The sequence below is a fragment of the Lemur catta genome, chromosome 7 (genome assembly GCF_020740605.2).
Source record: "Lemur catta isolate mLemCat1 chromosome 7, mLemCat1.pri, whole genome shotgun sequence".
NCBI classification, from domain to species: domain Eukaryota; kingdom Metazoa; phylum Chordata; class Mammalia; order Primates; family Lemuridae; genus Lemur; species Lemur catta.
Genome location: NC_059134.1, coordinates 55462996 through 55479652, shown reverse-complemented (window position 1 = coordinate 55479652; position 16657 = coordinate 55462996). Strand labels below are relative to the sequence as shown.

The 16657-nt window shown below is 40.0% G+C and overlaps 1 long non-coding RNA gene across 2 annotated transcripts in view; it reads left to right on the top strand.

Moving 5' to 3' along the window:
- The window catches only part of LOC123642303, a 32735-nt gene extending 18966 nt beyond the window's left edge, over window positions 1-13769 (top strand). Inside the window, exons 1-3 of one of the 2 annotated variants that reach the window (XR_006736431.1) lie at window positions 2510-2648; window positions 12978-13128; window positions 13461-13769. This is a non-coding gene — a long non-coding RNA (uncharacterized LOC123642303). Of the gene's footprint in view, window positions 1-2509; window positions 2649-12977; window positions 13129-13460 lie in introns of those variants that run through there. The other variant, XR_006736432.1, reaches the window with a different exon arrangement.
- The last annotated feature ends 2888 nt before the right edge of the window (window positions 13770-16657 follow it).

Below are 16657 nucleotides of genomic sequence, written 5' to 3'. Positions count from 1 at the left end.
GTTCTGTGGTATTTTTAATGGAATTTGGTTAATTTTATAGGGTTAGCTTGAGGGAAATCAATACCTTTACAATATTTACAATATTCCAGTATTTCCAATACAAAAATGAAGAATCTCTCTCTTTATTCAAATTTTTTAGGTTTTATGGTAAGGTTTTGTAGATGTGCACATTTATCATTAACTTTATTCTAGGTGCTTGTATATTTTTTTATTGCTGTCATATATGAGTTATTTTTCCATTACCTATCTTTAACAAATTATTGACAATATATAAGAAAGCTGTTAGTCTTTAATATTTGTTGTAATTGCCAAACTTTCTGAACTCTATTAGTTCTAATAGTTTTTCAAGCAACCATATCATCTTGAAATAATGATAATTTTGTCTCTTCCTATCAAATATTTATACTTCCCTGGTTTCTTTTTCTCATTATTGCATTCATTAGCATTTCCAGAATAATGTTAAATGATAGTCAAATTACTAACATCAATGGAAATGTCTCTAATGTTTTACTGCTAAGTATAATATTGGCTATTGGTTTGAGATTAATATTCTTTAACATATAACATTTTAACTAAGATTTTCTTTTCTTTTCTTTTTTTTTTTGAGACAGAGTCTCACTCTGTTGCCCAGGCTAGAGTGCCGTGGCATCAGCCTAGCTCACAGCAACCTCAAACTCCTGGGCTCAAACAATCCTTCTGCCTCAGCCTCCCAAGTAACTGGGACTACAGGCATGCACCACTATGCCCGGCTAATTTTTTCTATATATTTTTAGTTGTCCAGCTAATTTCTTTCTATTTTTTGTAGAGACAGGGTTTCACTCTTGCTCAGGCTAGTGCACTCTAGCCTGGGTGACAGGATGAGACTGTGTCTCTAAAAAAAAAAAAAAAAAATGCAAAATGTATGTTGAGAGGAGTGACATTAGCTACATGGCAGAGTATGAAGCTCTGTAACCTCCTTCTCTTTCCTTTTCAATAGCAGAAAGAAAAACTGTAAAATTCACAAATACATGAAAATTAAACAACATATTCTTGAACAACCATTATATCAAGGGAAAAAAATCAAAAAAAGGAATTTAAAAATACCTCAAAAGAAACAAAAATGAGAATACAACATACCAAAATTTATGGGATGCAGTAAATGCAGTACTAAGAGGAAAGTTCATGGTGATAAACATCTATATTTAAAAAGAAGAAAGATCTCTCAAACAGTCTAACTTAACACATCAAGGAAATAAAAAAAGAAGAGCAAACTAAGCCCAAAGTTAGCAGAAGGAAGGAAATAATGAAGATTAGAGCAGAAACAAATACAATGGAAAATAGAAAAACAATAGAAAAGAAAAATCACCGAAACTAAGAGTTGGTTTTTTGAAAAGATAAAAAAAATTGACAAACCCTTGCTAAACTAAGAAAAAAGAGAGATGACTGAAATAAATAAAATTGGAAATGAAGAGATATTACAACCAATGTCACAGAAATAAAAAGTATCATAGGAAACTATTGTGAAATATTATATGACAACAAGCTGGATAATGTGGAAGAAATGGATAAATTCCTAGACACATACAACCTACTAAGACTAAATGAAAGTCTGAACAGATTTACAACTAGTATAAAGATTAAGCCAGCAATCAAAAGTCTCCGACAGCAGCAACAACAAAATTTCTAGAACCAGATGGTTTCACTGGGGAATTCTACCAAACATTTTAAGAATTAACATTAATCCTTCTCAAATTCTTCCAAAGAACTGAAGAGGAGGGAGCACTTTCAAACTCATTTTGTGAGGCCAGCATTACCCTGATACCAAAGCCAGAAAAAGACAACACAAGAAAATAAAATAAAACTACAGGCCAATGTCCCTGATGAACATAAATGCAAACATCCCCAACAAAATACTAGCAAACCAAATCTAACAGAACATTAAAAGGATTGTACACCATGACCACATGGGGTTCACCCCTGGGATGCAGGGATAGTTTGACATATGCTTGACATATGCAAATCAATAAATGTAATGTACCACATTAACAGAATAAAATATAAAAATCACATAATCATCTCAGTAATGCAGAAAAAGCATCTCACAAAATTCAACACTCTTTAATCATAAAAACTCTCAACAATCTAAGAATAGAAGGAAAATACTTCAACATAAGAAAGCTGACATCATACTAATGGTGAAAACTGGAAAGCTTTACTTCTAAGATCAAGAACAAGAAGACAAGGATGCCTACTCTCGCTGCTTCTGTTCAATATAGTACTGGAAGTCCTAACCAGAGCAATTGGGCAAGAAAAAGAAATAAAAGGCATCCAAATCAGAAAGGAAGAAGTAAATTTGTCCCTGCCTGCAGATGACATGATCTTACATAGGAAAAAACCCCAAAAGGCTGGGAGCAGTGGCTCAGGCCTGTAATCCTAGCACTTAGGGAAGCTGGGTGGATTGTGTGACGTCAAGAGTTCAGTCACCTGCTGTTTCTCATGGTGGCCTGTTGGAAGCACGGGCCAATGTGGTAACACATCATACTGCTGGCTTGACTTGCCTTTTTCTTCACATTTACCTTCCTAAGCTTGAACCTCCCAAAAAAGGAACCAGGACTTGAATCCTGACCCCAGGCTCTGCAATCTAGAGAAAGTGGGCTGAAACATAGCTGGTAAGGTAAGCTGGTAAGTTGAATAGAACGTAGGATAGTAGAGAAAGGCAGTGTAGACAACTTTTTAAAGACATTCCCTTCCTTGTGAAGCAAAGGGGGGAAAAAGTGGCATTTGGGAGAGGGAGAAAAAACAGGTCCAAAAACTGTTTAGAAAGTGTCTACAAAGCTGACATAGGCTTTGAATAAACTTTTGCTGTAAGAAAGAACACTTAAATCAACTCTCCATTTGGACTACTTAAGCCAATAGGCTCTTTAGAGCATGTCTTCTATTTTTCTGAAGTTTCAACACGATGTAATGAGAAAGGGAATAAAAAGGAGGGTACTATAACCAAGTGACTAGGGATTTGATCTGAGAAAGACAGAGCTGGACAAGGGGAGAACTGTCAAATTAGAAGATAAAAGGGGATTAAACATCAGGGTTAGAGCAGCTGTTGATCTGCTCAGACTCACCTATTTGGTATATTCCCTCAGTCAGGATAACCAAAGAACATAGCAATATGGTTTTATTTGTAGATGACATCAAAAGATGACTATCCAGAAAAACTATCATCACAAAATGTCTATTTACTTTGCTACAACAGAACCAGCTTTTAAGCCAATTCAATTTAAATATTTATTTGCCCCTATCATGTGGGGCAATGTCTCGGGCTCTGTGGAAGTAGGGTGGTTGCAAGGGAAGTGAGTAGGGAGGTTTCTTGGGTGGATAAAACCCACTTGTAACCTGAAGACACCTATAATCTCAGAGTCAGGAATAAGATGAAGTACACAGGTTATTATTATTCAAGGTCTGTGATGGTTAACTTTATGTGTCAACTTCACTGGGTTAAGAGATACCTAGATAGCTGGTAAAACATTATTTCTGGGTATGGCTGTTAGGGTATTTTCAAAAGATATCATTTAAATCAGTAGTCTGAGTAAAGAAAATTGCCCTCACCAATGTGAGTGAGCAATATCCAAACTGCTAAGGGCCTGGATAGCACAAAAGTTTGGAGGAAGGGTGAATTTGTTCTCTTCTGGAGCTGGGACATCCATCCTCTCTTGCCCTGAGACATCAGAGCTCCAGATTCTCTGGCCTTTGAACTCTGGGACTTACACCAGTGGCCCCCCTCAGTTTCACAGGCCTTTGGCCTCGGACTGAGAGTTACTCCAACAGCTCCCCTGATTCTCAGGCCTTTGAACTCAGACTGAATTACAGCACCAGCGTTCCCAGTTCTCTAGCTTGCAGACAGCATATCATGGGTCTTCTCAGCTCCATAATCACATGAGCCAATTCCTGTAATAAATCCCCTCTTATATATCTAAATACATCCTACTGGTCTGTTTCTCCAGTGAACCCTGGCTAATATAAGGTCACATAAAATAAAAGCCATAAAAAAGGTACAAATAAAGTTCTAAGGAGGTCCAAAGCAGGAGAGATTACGTTAGTAGAAAATAAGCTGGAAAATCTTCGTTGACAGAGGTGATACATTTGTTAAACATAATTTTAATAGTTGGATATAGTTAACAGAAGGATAAGTAGATATAAGGCACAGAGGCAGGAAGTAACTCAGTAGAATTGAAGAATGATACACCTTGACAGATTTGAAGGATATATCCAAGAACTTTTAGAACCCCTAAAGGTTTATATGCCACTGTACCATAAAATTTTTCCCATAAAATGCACACATGATACTGAGTCCATAGCTACCAAGCTACACATGTGATGTGAAGGACAGCCCATCAGCTGGGCTAAATTACCAACTAATTAAGTGACTTGCTTCTCTTTTTTTAAATAAACAACAGAAATTTATTTTTCATCGTTCTGGAGGCTGGAAATTCTGAGATCAAGGTGTTGGCATGCTTGGCTTCTGGCGAGGGCCCCTCCCTGGCTACAGAGTGCTGACTGCTCATGGTATCCTTGCAAGTCAGGAGTGGAGCTAATGTACTTGCTTCTTCAGGTCCTAGTGCATAGGATTCAAATTTAGTTCGCAGCAAAATGATACATGACCACCTTTTGCTCAGAATGATTAAAACCTTGAATGTTAAGTCCATAAATATCTGCAGCCCACAGCAGTTCCATCTGGCTGAAGTGCTCAGCATGAATCAGCCCAGAGAAGAATCCTGCTTCTTTTCGGATGAATGGGAACATTCTATCATTTCTGTTTGAAATTTCCTAATATTTCTTCTATTTTGAGGAACCATTTCTGGAACTGGATATGTTTATTATCCAGTGTTTTGTCTTCTCTCCTATCGCACTCCTTAGCTAAAACCAAGGGAAAATGGATTTGCAGATCAAGCAGCAGAACTGGACAGGCTCAGCCTTTCAGCAGGCCTTGTAGGCCTCTGGGGCACACAGTAGCTCCCCGATCATGGGTCAGGGAATATTAAGTACAAGTCTTAGAGATAAGCAGGACCTTACAATATTGACTGGGAAAAAAACTCTAACCTTGGTTGCATCCAGTTTCTCCTGCTGGCTCTGGCAACCTTTATGCTGAAGAAGAGAAAAGGAGATTGCAGAAAGAAACACAGTTAAGATTGCATAAGACAAACAACCAACAATGACAACAATTTTTAAAAAAAAAACATAAAACTGTGGTCTCCACCACTTGACTTGCTTCCAGAAATAGTAGACACTATTATAAGTAATTACCAAGAAGAACCTATGTCCACAAAGCAAAGGCCTGATGAGTAACTGATTAACTGAACCCTAAATAGTTTTTCAGAAGCTGCAACTGAGGGCTTCAGTTAGCAGGAGTGGTGATCAGGGCACTGAGGATTTGGGAAGAAATAAACACCAATTAACTTCATCGTCATTATCTTGAGATACTAATATTGCAAATCTGATTTTGTTTTTCTATCCTCTTGGTGTTGTAATACAATGAATGGATACTGCAAAGAGTTAAAGCCATGCTTGAGCAGATTGTTTAAATATTGAATTAAAAAGGCAGTGAGAGAGCATTTCTTTTCAGTAATTCCTGAACTTCATCCCTAATGACCCTAAAATATGAAAATTGATAGACTATTACATAGTCATTAAATGTGATCAAGAAGGCTACACAGAAACATAGGTAAATGATCCTTAAGTAATGTTGAATGAAAAAAATCAAAATATAAAACATTTGGAATTGTAATAATAACCTACCTTTATTAAGGATTAACCATTGAAAAAATATATACTATGGATTAGTCTGGATGAGAATGGAAATAGTTGCATCAGGATATGAGATTTGGGGTAATCTTTTTCCATTTCCTTGAAAAATTTTTTTGATATTCTTATCACAGTGACTGATATTAAAATAAACATAATCAAATAACTAATTCTAAAGGAAAAACAAACTGATGAATACCCAACTTACACATGAAATATTGACTGTCCTGTGGCCAAGTTTATGATGGAAAGGTATTGACAGGAAAATTAACCTTTATGGAAAACAGCAAGCAAATCACCCTGTAAATGTAAATTTTTTAGAACCTGAAAATGAGGAATTGGGTTTGAAAGTTTAAAAGGAAAACATAAAGCAATATTTATATCAGACCCACTACATGAGGGAACCATGGCGTGCCTTCAGCTGTCCTAGGGGGCCTGCGGTCTAGTGGTTTGGCAGTTGGGAAGCTCTACATCCAGACTCTGGCTCCATCGCTTACTAACTGTGGGTGCTCGGTCTAGTGATTCAAGCTCTCTAATCCTCAACTTCCTCATTTGTAAAATGGAGATGTAGCTAATCTACCTCATAAGATGGTCTTAAACAATATAAGACATATAAAGCAAGCACCTAGCACCTTGCTTGGTAGGCAGTTCATGTTCAGTAAATGCTAGTTCCCTTGTCTCTCCATTCTCTTTTCAGAAATCCACCATGTAAAAGTGGATCTACCAGTGACTGAGTTAAACATTAGGTTATTAGTGATACCATTTACCACTTATTGACTGCTTGCTAGGAGACTCAGTGCCTGGTACATAGTAGGCTCCTAGTAAACTTGTTTAATTGATGGATGGATGGATAATTTAATCTCTGTCTTCAGATCCCTAGAGGAAGAGATACTGACTTTGTTCTATATATTTTTAAGGAATACATCTGGGACCAGGAAGTATGGTGGTAATCTCTCTTTATTATTTTGTTTTTGTTTTTTTTTTTTTTTGAGACAAAGTCTCGCTTTGTTGCCCGGGCTAGAGTGAGTGCCATGGCATCAGCCTAGCTCACAGCAACCTCAAACTCCTGGGCTTAAGCGATCCTACTGCCTCAGCCTCCCGAGTAGCTGGGACTACAGGCATGTGCCACCATGCCCAGCTAATTTTTTCTATATAGATTTTTAGCTGTCCAAATCATTTCTTTCTATTTTTGGTAGAGACGGGGTCTCACTCTTGCTCAGGCTGGTCTCGAACTCCTGACCTCGAGCCATCCACCCGTCTCGGCCTCCCAGAGTGCTGGGATTACAGGCGTGAGCCACGACGCCCGGCCTCTCTTTATTATTTTGATCAGAGAAAGTGGATCTGGCTAAACCAAGTCCAGTCTGAGCAAGACACATACTCCCCAGGTCTTTAGACTCTGCTGGAAAGGGTCACCCTCTTTGGGTCTGAGAAGACAGCACTCTGCCAGAGCTGTGTTGCTCACTTCATCCCTTCCCCAATCCCCCGAGTGTGGACAATGCTTAGGCCAAGAGGGAGGGGCTGGTGGGCAGGACAGCCCAGAGCAGTGGGGCTCCCACTGGTGCCAGCAACACCCCAGAGTTGCTTGTGTGGAGGGCCTCATTCAGCCATAATCAGCCTTTCATGTCTCCAGGCCCAAATGCACTTAATTTTCTTGTGGAGTAGGTAGAAGCTACAAGGAGGTAGAGTTTCATATAAAATCAAGAACAATATTCTAATAAGCTGTCCAAACACAGAAGAGGTGCCTCACAAAAGTAGGGTTCTCATCACCAGCCCCTGAAATGGAAGGAATATTTCTATGGTGGTTGTTATGTTGGAGAGGGAATTCTAGCTTTGAGTCCATAGTTAGATGAAAAAAACTCCTTCTAGCCTGAGATTTTCTGATTTCATTTATGAGACTTTCATGCTTTTACAACTAGGATTTTGACTGACACCTAGAGGCTTGCTTGCAGAAAAAAGACTTGTTACCACAAATCTGAGCCCAAGGAAAACTCTGTTCCTTCTCAGTTCAAATTTTCAACCCCACCTGAGCCTACAGATGTTTCCCTTCTCCAGGTATTTCCACCGGGGGAATCTCAGAGAACTGTAAATGTTATGGTCTTGCAGTATCACTACACCTCAACACAGCTACAGGACCAGGACAGAAACACAGAGAAACACAGAAACACTCCTCTTTCTTAGTCTCATGGGTTAAGGAAGCAGGTCATACACATGACAAAATTAATTACCCTGCAAGGTAGACCTTGCCAAATAGCTAATGTGAGTGATTATTGCCATGACGTTGAGTCAATGAATTGATCCCTGTGGTCTGGAGTGGAAGGGATTTTAGGGAGGGAGTGGAATTAGAGCTAATTCTTGATGGAGAAATAACCCAGGAAAGATAAGATCTGGCAGGAACCAATGGCAGTAAGTGTAGCCAAAGAGCCTGGGCTTTGGAGTCCAACAGACTGTGTGAAATTCTGAATTCTCCTTACTGGCTGTGACTTTAGCTATCTCTTAAAGTCTCTGAACAGCAGTTTCCTCCTCTTACAATGGAGTTACTCACACCTTCCTTAAAAGCTTATTGTTTGGATTAGAGATAACATATGTAAAGTGGCTTGCCCAGTGTTTGGCACATCATAAACACTCACCTTGCTGTTTGCATTGCTGTGGATTAGACAAAGAGGTGTACCTGGTAAAAGCAAAGCATTTGTGTGGAAGCACAGGAAGAGAACCAGAGGCCGGGTGTGTGCTGAGGGAACCCAGGACTAGGGGCCAGCAGCCTTCAGTTTGAGTTCTTAATCTCATGCCACCAGAAAGTCACTTGCACTTTCTCTGGGCCTTTCTTTCCCATCTGTACACTGAAACCATTGGTTTACAGAAATAGTTTTCTACTCCAGCTGCATAGTAGAATCATCTGGAGAGCTTTTAAAAATTCTAATGACTATGCGGCACCCAAGACCAGACCGTCTGGGGGTGGGATCCTGGACTGCAGACTATTTAAAGCTCCCCAGGTGATTCCAAAGTGAATCCAAGGTGGAGAATCATAAGCCTAGATAATCGCTAAGGTTTCTAGCATTAGGAAGATAGAGAAAAACAGCAATAAATATTATATAACAGGTACTATTTATTGAGTGTTAAGTGTCAGGCACTTCACCAAGAGCTCTATACGTGCTATTTAATATACATAGTAAACCTAAGGGGTAGGAAATTTACAGACGTAAAGAATAAGTTTTAAAAGATTTTCATTTGCCCAACATCATGTAGCTCAGTGTCAGAGCTAGAATTTTTATACAGGTCTCTCCGATGTCCCAAATGGAAACGTGGAATCACTGCACTCTATTTGTACAACTCCCACATGGCATTGAAAATACTTTGTATTTTTTTTTAAATCCTACTTACTTGGAGGCAAATGTCAAGATCCTAATGCCTATGAAGGGGTGAAATATTTCTGTGAGCTTAAGAAGCTTTCACTGTATTTCCAGGCCAATATTTCTGGTTAAAATGGGTCAGTTTCTACTTATTGTTTGTACATTCAATTTTTGTTTCTGTATAGTTGTAATTTTAACAAAGTTTAATAAAATAAAAAAGGGTCAGTTTCTAAATACAGGCTATAACCAATACATTATTTTTTATTCAGTATTTTTATACTGAAAAAATTGGCCACGGAGCACGAGTGGCCACAAAACAAATGCGTATAAGATGCTGCCATCTTGTGGCCATTACGGGATCCCAGCAGATGAAATTCTAGCCATGCCCTTCACTTTTGTCATCCTTCCATTGCCTTCCTACCTGTAACATATTTTGTTTTTCCAAAGTAATCAATGACAGCAAGGTGAGAAAATAGGTGAGAACTGAAGACAAAGTAATAAAGTTGCTTCTCTTCCCATTAATATTCACTAGTACTGTACAACCTTTGCCGAGTTGCCTATCTTTTCTGGTCTGAAATGTTCTCATCTCTAAAATGGAGACAACACTTGATTCATAGTATTGCTGTAAGACCAAATTAAAACACATATGTAATATCCTGGCAAATTGTGGGCCTTTCACAAATGTGGCCAACTATTCCTCCACTTAAGCACTTGTGCCGTCATGGGTATTGCAAAGCAAAACCCCTCCCATTGCAGTTTTCCCATTACTAACAGCACCCTAAGATCTTGTCAGAGCCTAGTACCCTCCAGTCCTGCTTTTTCCCTTTCCTAGGACCCTTTCTCCTCAACCCTGGGTGACCTGACACACCCACCTCAACCTACTCTCTGGCCTCATTTCCCGACACTATCCCCCTTACTCACTCTGCTCTGCCCACTGGCCTCTTGCCTTTCATTCTTCCCTTTGCCTACAAGGCTCCCCCTAGATACCCACATGGTTTGCTCCCCCACTGCTACTAAGTTCTGCTGAGAAGGCTCCCTTGACACTCCAGATAACTATAAAGCAGCACAAACACAAATCCCTGGTCACTGTCTATCACCTTTACCCTGTTTAGTTTTAATTTATAGCTCCTCTTACCAGTCGTCATATTATGTATTTATTATTTTCTGACTCGTCGCCCCAACTTAAGAACCCTGAAGACTTTATCTGTCCCTAGAGCCTTGCACGGTGCCTGGCACAGACTAGGCACTCAGTATTTGTCAATAAACCCTCTGGGTAAAGGAATCTGTCCAGATTGGTGATCAAGGCAGTTTCTGGAACACTAGCTCTCACCATTTCAAGAGTCATTCCAAATCTTCTGAAAAATGTATATTCCAGGACCCTATCCACAGAGGTCTGAGGTAAGGTCCATAGGTGAACATTTTAAATGACACCGTATGAGCCTGATGTAGAGGTCTGAGGCTCCTTTCAAAAAACATTGCTCTGGGGGAACAGATTAGCCTGGAAATGAGTTTACTAGAGCAGAGATGCCCCTAGGGCAGAGTTTCTCAATCTTGGCACTAATGGCATTTGGGGCCAAATAATTCTTTGTCATGGGTGCTGTCCTTTGCATTGTAGGATATTTAGCAGGATCCCTGGCCTCTGCCTACTAGATGCCAATAGCACCCCCCCAACCCTGACCTGGGACAATCAAAAATGTCTCCAGGTTGGCCAGGCACAGTGGCTCATGCCTATAACCCTAGTACTCTGGGAGGCCGAGGTGGAAGGATCACTTAAGCTCAGGAGTTTGAGACCAGCCTGAGCAAAAGCAAGACATCATCTCTACAAAAAATAGAAAAATTAGCTGGGCATGGTGGCCCGTGCCTGTACTCCCAGCTACTAGGGAGGCAGAAGCAGTAGGATTGCTTGAGCCTAGGAGTTCGAGGTTGCTGTGAGCTAGGCTGATGCCACAACACTCTAGCCCAGGCAACAGAGCGAGATTCTGTCTCCAAAAAAAAAAAAACAGAATGATACAGCAAAGCCACACTGAATACCTCATTGTTCAACTTTGGCATGTTACAAAACTGATGATGCCTTGTTGCATTTGCACGAATGTAGTTAACAATACCTATAAACTGTTGCAAAGTGTCACTTAAAACAGTAGCTTTAGCACAGAGATTTTGCTGATGCAAAATAACAATGAAAAAAAATGTGGCCAGGCGCGGTGGCTCACGCCTGTAATCCTAGCACTCTGGGAGGCTGAGGTAGGCGGATCGTTTGAGCTCAGGAGTTCGAGACCAGCCTGAGCAAGAGCAAGACCCCATCTCTACTAAAAATGGAAAGAAATTATATGGACAGCTAAAATATATATAGGAAAATTAGCCGGGCATGGTGGCACATGCCTGTAGTCCCAGCTACTTGGGAGACTGAGGCAGAAGGATCGCTTGAGCCCAGGAGTTTGAGGTTGCTGTGAGCTATGCTGACGCCACGGCACTCTAGCCCGGGCACCAGAGTGAGACTGTCTCAAGAAAAAAAAAAGAAATGTGAGCATCTGGATCTGTTAATACTTTTTTAAATATGTAAACCCTTTGTGTTTTCCTGTCATGGAAGGTGCACTGTCTGTACATACACTCACTAAATTTACCAAATTCAGTCCAACTTCACAACATTTATTTTGAAAGTTGTTGAAGATATGTATTCCCGTGTTCTGTTTGCAAGAGTGCCCAAAGCGAGTAACTCTTTGTAGCAAAGAAAATCTTCTGTTATGACCTGAATGAAGTACAAAACCTGCACCAAGTCAGTACTATCAGTTGATTCATCCAAAGTGATTGAATAATATATATTTTCCTTTTGAAGTATTGCATGAAGTTGTTCTGTTAAGTTGAAGGCTAATTCATGCTGCTGATCAGTTATGGTTCTCTTTCAAAGAGGCAGTTGTTTGTACTTTGAAACATTACAGGGTCTAAGTATCCTACAATTTCAATAGTGCATTTTTTCACAGTTTCTACATCACTGAATGGCTTCCCTTTTTTCCTGCATATATAAGTTACTTTATAAGTTGCTTCAGTGGCATTATTTCCAGGTTTTATTGCTGCTTGAAAGAATTGTCTTTGCTTTTGCTTTTCACCTTTTAATTTCTGCAATACAACCTTTCGCACCTCTTCCTCTAATTTAAAATATTTGTAGTTCTTATGAGAGTTATAATGCTGATGAGCATTGAATTTCTTTAATATTGATATTGCAGTATCACAAAGCAAGCAAATTATCTTACCTTTAGCAGAAACAAGATAATATCGCAGTTCCCATCCTCATTAATAAATCTGTTTTCTTCCTTCAGCATTCTCTTGGCTTCTTTGACAAGATGGGCTGTTAAACAGACAGAATTAAAAAATACTGTCAAGCTGTGCAACTATTCACAAATTCCACTTCAAATAGAAATACAGTGCACCACTGTCAAAAGGTGGCAACAGACTGGAGTACTCCATTCCCACAAACTCTCACCAACCAGCCTCACGTGGTAGTGGTACCAGTCAGGTGGGGGAAGTTAGAACTAAATCATGAGTATAGCAGCTGTCCTTATGTCTTACTAATGTTCTAATTGTGCCAGTTAATCTGGGAGGATTATTTCACTGAAACTTATTTTAGTCTTTGGTATTTTAAATATGTTCATTTAAAAAATAAAATAAAAATATAAAAGACAAACAAAAATGTATTAATAAAAGGATTTGTTCTGTAAAATTTGGATTCAGTTAAAAGACTGCACTTAACAACCTATAAGGCCACAGGTTCCCCACCCTTGGTCCAGGTGTCCATCAGACAAAACCAAATTCAAGGAGGGTCTACAAAATAACTGACTTGTAATCCTCAAAATTGTCCAGGTCATGAAAATTGCTATGGTCTGAGATGCGAGAAATGACCACCTAAAGACCGAATTGAGCCAAACTGGGAGTCTTTATTAGCTGGCTAGTGACTACCCTCTGCACTGCGAAAGGCGGCAGCACAGAGAGCAGCCCTGAGCTGAAAAAGCAAGTAAGTTTTTTACTAATTTGAGTTAGGACTACCTGACTTCTAACACAAGGGTTGGGATAGCATTACATCATATTTTCCACTGTTGCGTAGGCCCAGGACCAGCCTCGGACCACCTGTTTCAATAACAATCTTTAAGCAAGCAAGTTTACAGAAGCAGAAAGCATTAGTCCTAGTCAAAGTACATTCTTTCGTAGATTGTGCAGCCTAAATGGTCCTAGTAAAATTTAACTACATCTACACAATGTGGTTATACAGACTGAAGAATTAAAACAATCAGTTAAAGGTTACCCAAGAATTTTCTATTGTCTCAAGGAACAACTCTGTTCTCTCAGGCAGGCTGAATGTTAAAGTTTTTCTCCGGGGGTGCTTTACAAAAATCAAGGAAGAACTGAGGAACTTTTCCAGACTGAAAGACACCAATGAGACATGACAACTAAATGCAACCAGTGATTCTGAACTATATCCTTTTGCTATAAAGTACAATGTTGGAACAACTGGCAACACTTGAATGGGATCTGAAGAGTAGGTGGATAGTAACAATGTTAATTTCCTGATTTTGATAGTCGTCTTATGGTTATGTAGGAGATCATTGTTGTTTAAGAAAATAAACACTAAATTATTCTGGGTAATGAAGCATAACATTAGCAATTCACTTTCAAATGGTTCAGGAAAAAATAGTTCTTTGTATTGTACTTGTAACTCTTCTGAAAGCTTGAGATTGTTTCAAAATAAAATATATTTTTAAATGTCATAACTTAAATCTCCCCTGATGTTTCTGCCTGGGATAACATCAAGCCAAAGGACATACCCCCAGAAGCTATTTAAACATCTCATTTGCTTTTCACAGATGTCACTGGAAGGCAATTCTAAATTTTGGTCACTTTTTTCCCTTCATTTTCTTTATCTTCTCTAAGGCTTCAGTGCAAAATCCATTATTGCTGAACTATCATCTACTGTACCTCCATTTGTATATACTAACCTTTATTAAGCACTAACTGTGATGGGCCATGTACTAAGTACTTTTCAGGCATTATCTCCTTCAACCTCATTCTCTTGTTACTTCTCCCTTTGTACTCCAGCCTAGAGCATCCTGACTGCTATGGGCTTTCCCTTTGGGCCTTTGCAAAATGTGGCGCTTCTGCCTGTCTTTCTTCCCTTTCCCTTCACCCCCTAACTTCTACTTATCCTTCAGGTTTCAGGCTAACACTTCCTCCAGGGAGCCTTTCCTTAAGTCGGAGTGAGAGTCCCTTTCCTCTGCCCCTACAGCGCCCTCTCTTTTACCGTAGTACTTTTACACTACATTTTGCTTTTCTGTTTTTTCTTCCATTCCCTCTTCTATGATATTCAAGAGTAAGGACTGTATCTTTACTGTTGTTTTACCAAAGCTAATAGAGGTCTTAGCCCATGACATCACTCTGAACAGATTTTAATTAGTGATTTCTTACTTCTGAAAATAGGAACTTTATTTGATGTAAAATATTTAATCACAAGTAATTAAAACAATGACAAAAGTCCTTTTAATGACAATGTATATGAGTGATATTGAAATTTCTTACCAAAGTCCAAAAGACTAGTTTTCTACATGATTCTTGCTAGTGAAAGTGAATTATCAGCAGAGCAATAAACAAAATACATTCACGTTAATCTTCAAGTGACTTCTAGTAAAGGGGAGCAATGAAAGGATTACACCACAGTATTGATTTAAAAGCAATAAGCACTCTTTTTTTTTTTTTTTTTTTGAGACAGAGTCTTGCTCTGTCACCCTGGCTAGAGTGCCGTGGCCTCCTCATAGCTCATTGCAACTTCAAACTCCAGGGCTCAAGTGAGCATCCTGCCTCAGCCTCCTGAGTAGCTAGGACTACAGCTGTGCGCCACCTGTACTATTTTAGTAGAGATGGGTCTTGCTCTTGTTCAGGCTAGTCTCAAACTCCTAGCCTCAAGCAATGCTCCCACCTTGGCCTCCCAGACTGCTAGGATCACAGGGATGAGCCACCATGCCTGGCCAGCAATCACTCTTTAAACAGCAGTGATTAAAAAATAGTTTTAATTTATTCTAAATTCTCCCTGGTCAGGGAACAGCACAGGAAAAAGAAAAGGACTTCATTTTCTGCTAGTTTGTGTTTTGTGAAAGAATTATTGTTGTTTTTTTTTAATTCAGAGAATGTCTATTGGCACCATAGAAATCTGGGTATCATAAAGGAAACTTTCATTATGTTACAAAAGGACAGGTTGAGATTGGTGAGGAAAGCTGAAGAGAACCAGCAACAATACCTGTTCTGCAGTGAGCAGGTCTATGCGAAGCTAACCACAAAGTCCAAGAAAGGAAGAGGCTGACAAATCCAGTTTCTCAGAGAGAAACATTTAACAAGGACTAACAAACAGAAGCGGTGTTGGGTGGGCCATGAGATGGTGGATCCTCCCACCATTACCCCCCAGGCCTAGGGCATATATACCGTAGGGAAGGAATGTGGAAGACAATTGAGGTCAACCCCTCAGCTAAAGGCAAGAATGCTATGTGAATCTGCCTGAGGGCAGGATTTATGGTCAAGGTTGTTTTGACCTGGGGACAGTAACAATAAAGTAGAAATCTTAGAGACATTCCTGGAACAGGCGTTAATCAGAAGTCAACATGGCAGATTAGCATCCAAGATGGAGTTGTTCTCCCACTCCCAAGAGATGGGGTCTCACTATATTGCCCAGACTGGAGTACAGTGGCTATTCACAGGTGCAATCCCACCACTGATCAGCACCAAAGTTTTGACCTGCTCTGGTTTCCCTGGGCAGCTTCAGACCTCCTTAGGCTTAGGCACCCTGGTGGTCCCCGGCTCCCCGGAGGTCACCATATTGACATGGATCTTAGTGGACACCTGATGGGCATAGGCACTACAGCCCAGAACTCCTGGGCTCAAGCGATCCTCCTGCCTCAGCCTCCCCAGTAGCTATGACCACCACGCCCAGCCAAGATGGAGTTGCTTTATCCTCCACAAGGCCTTCCAAATGCTCTGCCACTTGAAGCTAATGATTCCCCTCATTTTTGTTCCTCGCTCCCTCCCCTCCAGCCCTATGCAATGTGCATTTGTGGTCAACAAAGCCCAGGTGAGGCAGGTCTGAGGGTGGAGTGTGATCCCCCACGCTAAACCATGACACGGTTCCATTAGCACAAAACCTCACTAGGTGCAGGGAGGTCCGAGGAGCCTCAGACATTCTCTTCCACTCTGCACCCACAATGGGCCACCCGAGGTGGATGAGCTGTTGCTGGGAAGTGGACTGTTGAAATCTGCTGTTTCAACTTTAAGCTACCACTTATTGAACACTTTCTATAGGCTGGGCTCTGTGCTAAGTGGTTCCCACACTTTCTAAAGCAGATCAATGAACGCGTCATATGACTCACAACTCTATGAAGTAGCTCTCTCCAGAGTTAAGTTTTTGGGTTTCCTCTTCACGTAAGAAGAGTGTATGTAGGAAGACAAATCTGTTTCATATTGTTACATTTAAATAATTCATGCCAAAGGTTGTAGAGACATTAGAA